The sequence below is a fragment of the Neolamprologus brichardi genome, chromosome 3 (genome assembly GCF_056152115.1).
Source record: "Neolamprologus brichardi isolate AB-2024 chromosome 3, ASM5615211v1, whole genome shotgun sequence".
NCBI classification, from domain to species: Eukaryota; Metazoa; Chordata; class Actinopteri; order Cichliformes; family Cichlidae; genus Neolamprologus; species Neolamprologus brichardi.
The window spans coordinates 38,506,858-38,519,882 of record NC_142106.1 but is presented as its reverse complement, the minus strand read 5'-3'; the positions used below and the strand labels follow the sequence as shown (position 1 = coordinate 38,519,882).

General features: G+C 40.0%; 1 protein-coding gene across 20 annotated transcripts in view; it reads right to left on the bottom strand.

Moving 5' to 3' along the window:
* Positions 1-13,025, bottom strand: part of ptprda (protein tyrosine phosphatase receptor type Da) — a 414,186-nt gene that overhangs the window by 243,220 nt on the left and 157,941 nt on the right. For all 20 annotated transcript variants that reach the window (XM_087837434.1, XM_087837442.1, XM_087837449.1 and 17 more), the window contains exons 5-6: positions 7,604-7,676; positions 4,450-4,559 (exon numbers count right to left, since the gene is read on the bottom strand). The gene's annotated coding sequence lies outside the window, so the exon portion shown is untranslated. The remainder of the gene's footprint in view (positions 1-4,449; positions 4,560-7,603; positions 7,677-13,025) is intronic.

Here is a 13,025-nt window from a genome sequence, read left to right as displayed (position 1 = left end):
GACTAGCTAACGCCGCTGTGCCTCGTGTGTACAGAAAAAGAAGAAAAAAATGATGATACAGGAAAAAAAAGTGGAACTTCATTAACTTTTCCTCTCTCTTTTTTTGTCTACCACCTGCTGTGTGCACTTTCATTGTTATTTACACCCTTTTAGCTAACTGGATATTGCTGAGTCTGGCCAAATGTAAGCACACAACACGTGGGATGAATGTGATGGATTTCTGGTATCACTGGTCTTTATTTGTGGTGTGACTATAACCAAAATTCCCCAGTCACAGCTTATTGCAGGGTGAAGCTGAGCGAGATATACTCCGCGGCTGGCACGAAGCCACTGGACTTTGTAATAATTCATTGGCCAAAAAGCCCTCCATGTACTCACTGTGCAATATTTATACCCCACTGAATGTATTCCTTCAGCTACATCACCGCGCAGGCTTGGGTCAGGGATTTTCTCTCCTCAAAACGGGTTCTAGTATATCAGATGCTGGTTAAATGTGGGAAATGACACTAGGAATTTGCCCCGATCACACTCTGGCTGCTTAGAATGCTGCACAGCAGGTAGCTGTTAAAATTGTTTTATGCTTTGTTGTGTTGCAGCGCCAACAACTAAAACACTGTATGTAGTTTTTTCTCTTCCTGACAATCTACAATCTACAGTACCTCATTTATTCAAGCTTTAAGTTAGTCCTTTCTTTGTTTTGTTTTCTCATTTTCTCATGATTTTTTTTTCTTTCTCTGGTTATGCCGGAGGTTTCTTCCTGTTAAAAGGGAGTTTTTCTTTCCCACTGTCGCCAAAGTGCTTGCTCATAGGGGGTCATAGGATTGTTGGGTTTTCTCTGTATGTTTTGCACCCTACTTTGCAGTTATTTATTTGTAAGTGTTGGAATCATGTATGATTTTCTCACGTGTACACCACTTTGTATTGGTCTTTCACGTGGAATTCCAATAAAATGGATTCATGTTTGTGGCTGTATTGTGACGAAATGCGGAAAAGTTCAAGGGGGCCGAATACTTTTGCAAGCCACTGTATTATTGTAGGGTCTACCTTACAATATAAAGCGCCTTGAAGCGACTGTTGTTGTGATTTGGTGCTATATAAATAAAATTGAATTGAAAGGTGATTCACACACAATGTAAACATCTTACATTGTGATTTAAATTTTAAAAAAGCCTTTTCTGCTGTTGATGAGGCTGAACGGACACAAGAAAACCACCAGAAAAATATACTGTTATCTCTAGGGGCAACAGTAATTACGACTGGAGGAAATAAGGGAGCATAGTTGAAGTCCATTCCCACTAAATGTGTCAAGCATGAGATTCCTTCTTCCATCAAGACGTCAAAACTGTTCATGCTTTTCACAAGCCTTGAGGGCATGAATCTCACTATGATACAATGTAATCAGTTTCTTGTGCTTGTCTGTTTGTTAGCAGTCTAACATCCACAGTTTTTAAGATATCATGTTCAAATTCTGTCTGATGGTAGATACAAAAGACAGCTTATTTCATTTTGGTGAAAATCGACACCAAATGTGAAAACCAGTAAAAAGTTATATATTTTTTTTAATTGAAACATCACAACAATACACCAAGGCATGGTGGACCAACTAGGCTGGCTAAGCATTTGTCCTAGACCTTCGCTGTTCATGCCCAAGGTCAAAGCTGACCTTGAAAAACAATTGCAAGAAACCATGTTAACTAATATTTTATATGACTATGGAGAGGGCTGTACAACACAGTGTTTATTTTTTCAGTACAAAACCCTAAGACATCACAATGATGACATAAAGTTTCACATAATGACATAATAATTGAGAAATCTGCAAGCTTTTTACAGCTTGAACAGGCAAAGGATTTCAGACAGCTCTGCTCTAATCATATTAGTAAAATTAATAAAATAGACCATATTAGAAGTAATGCTTCAAGGTCATAGGTCAAAGGTTAGGATCACATGAATTTGGGGTGGCCGTCGCTCAGGTGGTAGAGCAGCAGTAGAGCAGCTGCTACTCGGACGTTTGGTGGCTTGATCCCCGTCTGCTCTAGTCTGCATACTAAATATCCTTGGGCAACATACTAACCCCAAGTTACTCTCTGATGCATCCATCTGAGTTTGAATGTGTGTAAATGTTAAATAGAAAAAAGTGCTTGTGCAAATGAGTGTGAATATAGGAATGAGGCAAGTTAGTAAAGCACTTTGAGTGCTTGGATAAAGTAGAAAAGCTCTATATAAGACTGGTCCATTTAGCATTAGGAAAAGGCTTTAGTTTCCACTGGATCGTCTTCAAACTTTAAGCAATATAAGAGTGACTGGGAGACATAAGCACTTCCTTGAGCTCTTTAAAACATATTTTTTTATTACAACATTACATGACTTCATATTGAAACCAAAAGATTATTATACTACACTAGATTCCCATTAACAATGCTGAATTCAGCACAAATGATCTATAAAAACAGTGCAGACGTCATTATTGGGGGTTTCAGTATTACGAATGATTACATCAGCATAAATAACATCAGTTTTAGTATTGCTGTTCCCTGTCGGGGATAGTTAGCTCTCTGAGTGCTCTCGTCTTTATCTGTGTCTTTGTTTGTTTCTTTTTCTGTTTACTCCTTCTAGACTACTGAGAGCTTAACAACCAGGCCTGGCACACAATTACATCTTAGTCTTCTGTAGTTCTTATCTATATCAGATATTATGGTCGTTATATTGCCTGGCAAACACAGAACAAAGGGCTAAAATAACCCGCTTTTTGCCTTTTTACTCCTAAAACAGACAATAAAAGCTTTTTATTACTTCAGTTTTGCAACACTAACATCTCATTTACACTCACAAGCAACCAGCGATCAGCTAGCTTTTTCTAAACCAAATTTTATTAAGGCATAAAATTGAGTCGAGTCATTGTTTTTTTTTCTGTGCTGAATTATGACATAGTTAATATTCATTTTAGATGTTAAGCAGACTTTCTGTGTTACGTTTGCATTTTTGCAGTATGTACAAAGCTGATTAAACCAACTTTATGCTGATTATGCGCAACTTTTCACTTACTTGTTATCAGCCTTAAATCACGAATCTTGTCCCATTTCACATATCCGGTCGCTAAGTCTGACATCACTAGCCCTGTCTGGGCCTAAACTCCGCTGCAGGTCCATATATCAAACGATCACTATGGCATTACTGAGAGTTGAAAAACTGTCTAAAGTCTTTCATCTTTAATAAAATGATCAGCGTTCTGCTCTACCAGGTGTAACAATTGAGTTTAACATCCAGGCATCCATGAAAACGGAATTTATGACATTTAACGGAGTTAGAAGTTAGCAGGAAGTTAGCTCGCTAGCTTCTATCTAAATACAATATAGCATGTCCTGACTGCGGGGTTTTGGAAACAAATTCAAACGTACAGCTCTGTTATCACTTCCAACATAAATGAAGACAGAAAATTAAACAGCAGTGACGTTTGTAGGGTTACTGAAGTTTGGCTAGCTGGTATATAATGATGTGCTACGTGACCGCTAGCGACACAGCTATGCTAGCATAATATAAACAAGCTAACTTTTTTTCCACTCGATAAAAGTTCTCGGTGGTCAGGAACAAATGTAATCGCATGGCAGGATGCTGTAAAAGGACCAAACTTCAGCCAGGAGAAGAACTGAGATAATCCATCCACAATACGAGGTTAGTCATTCATATACTGCTGCATGGACTGGGCTGTAGTTACATCCTAAGGTTTTAAAAACTGAGCTTAAATAAATGATTAGCGGTAATAAAAGCCGAGGGAGGTCAACAGTGATCACTGACTGTTTTAGGAGCTTTTTGAGATTAAATAGAAAAAATTACAAAACATTAAACATGTTAACAACACAAAGGCCATATTAAACGCAGACTACTTTAGGCCCGGAAGTAGGATTCGCCACATCATCACTTATTGACCGGATATTTTAAAGTAACTGTTTTCAAATTGTTTTCATTTTGAGAAATATGTGTAGCCATACATTGTAGTAAAACGTTTAGTGTCTTGAAATGCAGGAGTAAAAGAGTTTAGGCTAATTCTTCAAACATTTTGTAGTTTTCTTTAAAGATTCAGATGGACTTTAACTTTTTATTTAAAATGATATAAAGTGTACTCTGTATGTTCTGTAACGAATAACACAAAAAATGAGCACATGGGAAAAATTAGCAAAAAAATAACCTTATCATATTCCTCCTTTTATACTTTTCAAATGCCACAACTCAATTAAAAACAAAGTCAATGACGTAGTGTGGAGAGAGTCTGCTGCAGTTTTATCCATTAGCAGCTTAAAGTTGTGAGAGTGATTCTTCTGCTTCTTTTATCATTAAGATGAATGACAACAAACTAATTCAAAAGTGAGCTGACAAAAAGGTTAGGTTTAATATAGAAAATCTAAAAACAGATGCCCTTGCATGAACTGAAAGAACATTTATCCGACTCACCGACTAATGAGGCTTCTTTGGTGGGATCACGCAGGTGCCAACATGCTGCCCGATGCTGCGGTTTTACCTCACCGACACACCAGTGAAATGAATGCCCCCTTTGCCCCCACCTAGAAGATGAGATAGTAACCGAGATAAGAATACAAACCACATGAGTGTGTGCATATAGCCTGCCAGGCAGACTCTATCTATTCTTTATTAGCAAAAGGAATCAGTGGATAATTCTAATATTAGCATCACTTTCATGTACTATTTTCAACAATGCGAGCAGTTACATACGGAAGAAGCAGAAAATAATATATATATTTATATACATATATAAATATGTTTGATATAATCAGATTTTCTTTGTTCACTTTGCTCTTTGGTCTCCAGCTTACAGCTTTTTTTGTAACCCACTATTTTAATATTGCAAACAAAATGATGAAAGAAACCTGAAGGTGCACATAAGAAAGCCGTAATACAAATCTATGGTGACGGTATCTTCAAATACATCAAGTGCATCATCAATAAACGTATAAATTCACATCTGGTAGGAATATGCACATTAAGAAAAGAGCATGCAAATGAACATAGCTATGTTTAATTTTCATTTGAGTTTTGCAGATTAATGTTGGCCAAAAGAAAAAACGTTGTACTACCTTTAGGCTCGTAATGATTACCCCAGGTCAATCTGAAAGACTCCACTTTGCATCTAAGTGGCTTCCTCTTAGTGTTATTAGAAAAATACCCATCTCGTTTTTCAACTCGTGATGCTCTATTTGCATAGAATTAATCTCTCAAAAGACATTTTAAAGGCAGGCTTAATCTGACGTGCCTCTGAAATATCTTACGTGCATTTGCATAACGTCTGCCTCCTGCTCAGGTGATGAAGCAGTGCTAAGCTGGATTACAGTATTTGGTTCTGTAAGTGTGCGGGTGTGGGTGTAAGACTGCGTACCTGCTGGTGTACCTGAATATGTGCTGGAAACAGGATTTTTTTCTTTCTTTCTGTTTTGGCATGCCTACCAACTGCCAGCAGGGCCAAAGAGAACACTTTGCTATGCCTGACTGACATGCTACTCATGTGACCTCATGAAAGTACAAATCCCTTCAAGCAGTGTAATAAATCATTGGAGCCAGGTCTGGCCCACAACACTTGAATGGATGCACACACATACACACACACACACACAGTGCCAACCATGATATAATATACTGAAGCCAGTTTAGTCTTAAACGCTACACCTACTTTTGTATTCTTGACAATTTAACCTGCTCCAAAAGAGCTTAAACCTACCCATCTAACAGTTTGTGCCAAAACACAAAAATAAAGACTACTTTTGTATTTTGCAACAAAAAGCTATTTTAGTATTAGAGCCACGTCAGCGACGCAGTAAAAGCCCGCAACACTGTACAGTGATTAAGTGATTCGGCTGTTTAATACTCCAAAGACGCATCATTTTTCAGTGCTAACGGGTGACTTCACAGTTACTGTAAGCACTATGAGGAAGTAGACTTCCTACTTTCAGGAAACTTTTTTTCTTCTCGGCTGCTATTTTAAACCAGGTCACCTGCTACTGCTGTGAATTCCACTTTATATAACACGACTCCATCTGACAGGCGTAGGGCACCTATGTACCCGCAGTTCTTGGTAAAAATGCATTACAGCATCTTTTTAACAACAGTGCCCCTAATGTTTTTTTTCTTCCCTGAAAAGAAACAGCAAATTCGATTTAAATTTAATGACTTAATGGCTCTTAAACAGGGCACTCGAATGGCTTCCAACAGTAGCGAAGCGTGATAGTGACAACTCTGCTCCTGTCATTTACGCAAAGTTAGCCTTCCTCACTTATCTGTATTTAACTGTCTTTGCCTAGCCTTTCTACGCATGTCGCATTTGTCGCCGTCACCTTTAATTTGCATCAGTGTGCCACCTGCGCCTCCTGCAAATTTTTTTTACAAATGCTCCCAGTAATTGCAACAAGGCATTGAGTAGCATGTTGAAAAAGATCTTTCATTCTTAGTGCCTGCGATCTCATTTAACACACTTAGGGATATATGTGATGCTGCCAGCAGGGACAGGAAATAAAAATGAGGGTCTCAATCCTCCTTAAGAACAGAGCGTGTGATAATTTGATCTCAACACGCTTCCCCTACGAGTGTATTTGATGAGTTCATTGGACATGTGGAAGAATGTTCTGGTGTGCGCTGGCCTCTGCCCGGGGAGCAGTAACTCAGAGCAACACAAACGCTCCAATTACAGCTGGACCCGCAAGTCCTCCGGGGGAAACCACGGGACTGTTCATTGATCTGAAAAACACCGCTGTGATAGAGGGTAACTTGGCTTCACTTCCAAAGGACATGAACTGTACTTTTAATTATCCCAGCTGGAACGTTATTATGATGATGATAATGAGAGAGACATCATGATTTAGCCGAGTAAAATTCAGCGTTTGCAGTCGTGCAAACTTTAGTTAGTGCAGATTAAAGCGTTAGTGTCACGACACGGCTTTATAGCGTAATTATGCACTGCAATAACGCTATTTTAATACGGCAGGTGATTCTGAAGATTCAGGGTGTTTGCAGGAGCAAATATAGTGAGAGGTGTGAACAGCGTGTATCACACAGTCTTCATATGAGAACAGTTTTGCTCTTAAAACTGTAGAGCAGCAGCAGTGGAGATCCCTGTACTGCAGAGGGCACCGTTAGCATGCTTTGTGTGTCATCAGCCCAACATGGTAGCCTACTGACAGCATGAGTGGAATTAATCTCAAGCTGTTATTGAATAAAACTGCATTAAAAAAAAAAAGAAATATGATTACAGCACTCATTTAATTTTCTATAGTTTGTGCAACATTCATCCCGATTCATAATAAAAGTCAGACAAAGAAGAAAAATATTTGCTACAAGTGAGCAATGCATCATGTCCTGACATGTATTCTACCTTTATCTTAATCCATACTAACATCATTTATTTGTCTGACCCCTGATTTGATTTCTGTGGGTTGACATTATTATTCTCCTGCACTGCTGACATTTGAACGCTGGAGGTAGAAAAAAAAAAAGAAATCCCCCAGTGGAGTGGCTGTCATCAGTGGAGTTTCTCAGATTAAATAACACAATTGTAGGGTTTGAGTTTTTGTTGTTGTTGTTTTCTTTTTTTCAATCTTACCCGTTTGGAATAATCAGCTGCGATTGCTGCCTCGGACCAGAGCGACGAAAGAACAGAACTCCTCCGAATTTCCCTGCGGGTAAAGAGACAAAGAGGTCAGGACGTGTCACGCTTTAGTCCATTCACCACTAAACACTTAGATCGGTGTACCGAACGCCAGTGCTGAGTTTGCATACAGAGTCACCGCACCGAGGTGAACGGAGACGAGCATGAGCTGGCACACACTGTAGTGTCTTCACGCTGATGTGTTATCACCGCAGCCCTATTAGGTTTGTAAACATGCTTCATGCACTTTGAGAAAATGACTTTCCATTGTGCATAATGAGAGCTGCTAAAAATAAAACTCCTGCATGATTGCTGACAGTGTCTGCACCTTTTGCTGAAGACAGGATGGCAGGATGTTTGGTTATGTCTGCTTGGAAGTAATAATTTCTGACAGTGCCTTGTTTTAAAAAGCGTGCAAGAAAGCATAAGTATATGCTTGACACACACACACACACACATACACACACACACAGCCAGTTATAATGACATAGTGCATGTAGTTGGGGCTCTAATTGAATGTGGTTTCAGGTTGTGTTGTGAAAAGGGACACAATATCCAAGCAGTATAAAGGCTGATTTTCATTCTTAGGTAGAGGCATAAATATTAAGTCGTCTACGTTTGCTTCAGTTAAGTAAAACACGTGCCCTCGAGATTGTCTGACTACCCTCAGATGTCACAGTGGCACAGGTGATTGACAGATCTCTGGCTGTGTTTGCCTCCCGTGGAGAAAAAAAACACCCCACACGGATAACTGGATGTTGGTCACCGCAGCACAAACGACCTCCCCTATCCGCTTCAAAGCGCCACAAACGTGAATCTCGCTTGACTTTCTGCATCTGCAAACCTACTTCACATCATTTCTTTTCTTCCTCACACCTACTTTGCATATCAAGTGCCGAAGCACTTGATATGCAAAAATCATATGTTTACTTTTGAGATCAAAGTTTCTTTCTCCCTCCCCTTCTCCATTTTTTCACCCCCATCTAAAAATGGACCCGTTTCATTATGCAAGCCAACAAAAGGCAGCCTCTGCTCGCGCAGCCCATTCCAAGCATACTGATTAATTAGCTTGTATAATTAGCTTAATGATTTAGAGAAACATGGCCAAGGCCACCCAAGTAGCTATGCTAATGGACCCCTGTCTACAGCAATTAAAATGCCCATAACTTAACAATGGTGGTGTAGAAGTCCACATAAGAGCTGTTGAGGAAAAAAAAGTAGTTGCAGTAATCAATGCAAGCATCACGTTAGCTGGCGCTGTGGTAATGAATACCTTTGCACTTATCAAATTGTGAAATTGTGTTGCAAGAATAGCATTTGTACACATGCGGACACCGCTGGAACTCTAAGTGCTAATGAAGTGTTCTCATTTGTCTCTATGATGATTAGTTTTAGCGCCGGCGGTACACATGGTGCATTTATACCGCAAATTAGCCCAGAGATGTGTTGCAAGACGCTGAAAATGTGAACCCTTCTCTGGTGTCACGCAGAGCAAATTTATTGTCCGTCTGCCTTATTACGCCTTTCTATACAATTTCTGTCTGCCAGTTATGCTAACTCCGTCCCTGTGTGAGCACATACTGGAAAGTGAGTGAGTTAGGACATGCAGTTGTGGACTTTATAGTTTCCATTAAATGGGAGTCAAACCAGACAGTATCTCTGCTCTCTGACAGTAGCATCAGCATTCCTGGCTGTACTTCAGACATAAATCGCCCATTTATGACCTTCCCCCTGAACAGTAACCAACAGAGACACCAGCTCGTCTCATAAAACCACCAGAATGTTGAACGAGAGAGAGAGAGGTGAAGACATCACTTCCATCGATACACGGCTTCTAAAATGCCAGTCAAGTGGGAGCAGTTAGGAAAAAAAAGAAACTCAAATTCCTATTTGTATATTCTTTTAGTGCTATGACTGAATGCTGGAAAGATCTCACCTAGTCATAAATGAGTGGTAATACACTACGCACTGTGCCGCTGACAAAGCGAAAGGAATCACGGCGCCATCGAGCTTGTATAAGCAGAGCAGGAAATGGACTGGGTATGGAGGGTGAGCTCAGTTTGTTGCAATATTAAAACCAGTTCAGAGCTTCTGGTGAAATCTGGCACCAAGATACTTTAGAAAGGCAGACTAAAATACATTTTGATGCTGAATGCAGGACTAGTTAACGATTTACAGACCAGTTATGATATTTATACATTTATAATTTAAAATGTGATATACGAGTTGCAACATCAGAAACATCAACACTGATAACTTGGTAAAAGTTGGTTTTCTTTACCTTTTAAATTTTCATTTATTGCTAAGAATTGCCAAATCGACGCTATCGGCTGATAATATCAGCCAGCTATTATGCATTATATTATATTCACCCATCCAGTTCATTGAATTCAAGTGTTGGAATCACTTCCATACATACGTATAAATCATATGTATTAAGTCAAGCATCTAGCCATGCTGACTGCTTCTACAAACATTTGTGAAACGATGGGTCGCTCTCGGGAGCTCAGTGAATTCCGGCGTGGTACCATAACAGGATCCCGCCCGTGCAAGAAGTCAGTCATTAAATTTCGTTGCATTGTAACAGGTGTAAAGTTTGCTGCTTTACAGGAGCTGGGCTCGACCCCTGAGTTCTAGTAAAAAGAACTTAATGCTTCAGCATACCAAGACATTTTGGACAATTTCATGCTCCTAACTTCATGAAAACAGTTTGGGGTTGGCTCCCTCCTGACTGTGCACAAAGATCAACAAGCAAGTCCATAAAAACATGGATGAACGAGTTTGGTGTAGAAGAAGTTCACTGGCCTGCACAGAGTCCTGACCTCAAACAAGCAGAACACCTTTGGGATGAATTAGAGCAAGACTTCGGGTGTCTCACAAATGCGCTTTTGGAAGAATGGTCAAAATTTCCCATAAACACTCGTAAACACGTGGAAAATCTTCCCAGAAATGTTGAAACTGTTATAACTGCAGAAGGTGGAACAACATCATATTAAACTCTGTGGATTAAGAAGAGGATGTTGCTCAAATTCATATGTGTGAAGGCAGACAAGTGAATTCATTTGGCAATATAATGTGTCAGACGGGCTCTAAAACTATCAAATAAATTAAAAGCAATATAAAACAACAATAAGAAGACGAGGTGATGAAAGAAAATAGGAGACGGCATAAAAGTAGCTCAAAGTGGAAGCATTGAAAAAGCCTACTTATAAAAATATGTCCTTAAGAGACATTTAAAAGACAATCAGGCTCTCAGCAAGCTGCTCTCCACAGGGAGATTCTTCCAGACAGTGAGTGCCCTAACAGAAAAAGCCCAGTCACCCTTGGTCCTCAGCTGAGACTGTGGCGTGGCTAACAGAGCCTCAGCCAAGGACCTCTGCAGAGACTGCAGCCTGGCAAATAAATGCTCCACTGGAATGTAACTCATGTGATTTCTGCTTATTAACCCTCTGGAGCCAACAGAGGCGCCGGTGCGGTCACATCACATGACCTATTTAAGACGATCCAGCAGCAAGATCATCTTCACTTGGGTCAAAAGTGCAGACTTTAAACCATATACTAGTTTTTAATCCTAACAGTGCAGTTATGTGGATTTTATCACAGTTTGATGCATAGAAGCCGTACATGACAAAAAACCAGCCAACAAAACAATCGTGCTTATGTCGCCTATGCTGTGGACACATGTGGACACAAACTTTTCAGATGTTTTATAATGTGATACATGATAATGTATCATTACAAACTATGTAAAATGATACAAAAGCAAAACTTCTGAATCACATTGATCATTATAGTTAAGATAATCTCAATAGATATTTGGGATTCAGGCATTTGTTTTAGTTTGACATTGCATAGCATCGTTTGCTAGCAATGCTAGGTGCTGCTCTCCCAAAGTGTGGGGTGGGATTAGGGTTAGAGTTGGCATATATGAGGACTTAGATCAAAGAGAGTTATTATCATGAATATCTCAGGATCAGGATTGTTAGGAACTCATTCCTAACTATGTTTGTCACTGAAGACAGCTGCTTGAAGCAAAGGCGCTAATTAGAGCGGTGACAGCTAGCTATAAAGGGAGCTGCAGGGAATAACACCAAAACACTGAGCTGAAAAAGGGGGAAAATTCATTGTAGAGAAACAGCATTGGGTGATAACTTACTTCATGTTCTTGAGTGCCAGGTTCAGTTGATTAAAGCAAAAGAAATTATTAGACATGGCTTAAATGAATGGGCTTGCTTTCTTACACAATTTAGAGAAAGATTAAAAACTAAAATAAAGAGGATCATAGTTCAACCTAGCGCTGGCCCCAGTGTGGCACAGAAAACACAGAACAGCCCATCTGCTAAATGCTTGATTAGACTAGGAGTGAAGAAACAAAACTCTGACAGAGACAACAACTTTGATATTATAATTGTTAGCATTTTAAAACGGATGCTTAACAGCACTGCCATTTCCAAATGGCTTCAGCATTTCCAGTAGGTTCCATATGCCATGTCTCCGAAAGCCTCTTTAATGAAACAATGTAAGGCAAATGAGTCATTATGATTCGCAGCACTCCCAAACACACTAATTACCACTCAGACTTGATAACAGTCTGTTTGTGTCTGTGTCTGCGTGTTACCAGCAGGTGCACCGCTATTCACTTGTGCGAGCTGAACATCACAGTCCCGAGTTTGACACCATTGTGTCAAAAACTCTGTGCTCAGCTCGTCAGCTCTGGTGCGCTGTGCCCAAACAAGCCAGCTAAAAATGAGCATTTGGGATCTGCTTTTTTTTTTGTTGCTTCTTTCACTTTCTCTCTCTGTACCCAGAGCTGCCTCTGCGGCACAGATGCAGAATTAGTTATATACTGCATCATGTGTCTGTTCAGGATTGGTGTCATCCTACCCAAAAAAGGAAAAGAGAACAGATATAAAAATAATAATAAAAAAAAAGGTATGTTTATAGGAGAGAGGGGGTTTGATATTTTAGACATATTTGCATAGGTTTGCAACAGTCGGGCTGATGTTGACGGATATCACATTTACCATGCGAGCTGTCTCGGTGAGGAATTCAAAGTTTCAGGTATACGGAAGTCACTGATGAACACAAACTTGGTTTTCCCCCCCTCATGGGTTGCATTTGCACATTTGGCTTTATTAGCGAAGCTACCCACTGACATCCTTTGATACAAGTCAAATGTCGTAGCTCAAACGAGTTTTGTTCCACGCCAAACCGCTCCGCCGCGCAGCTTCGACGCAAGCTCTGACAAATGGGAGAGGCTATTGGTGTTCGGGTGGAGAACGAGCGAGCGGAGACGTCATCCCTTCCGCGCTCCCCTCTCCCTCGCTTGCAGCCGAAGCCCACTTATCAGCGGAGTTTTCTATCATGCGGAAAACTT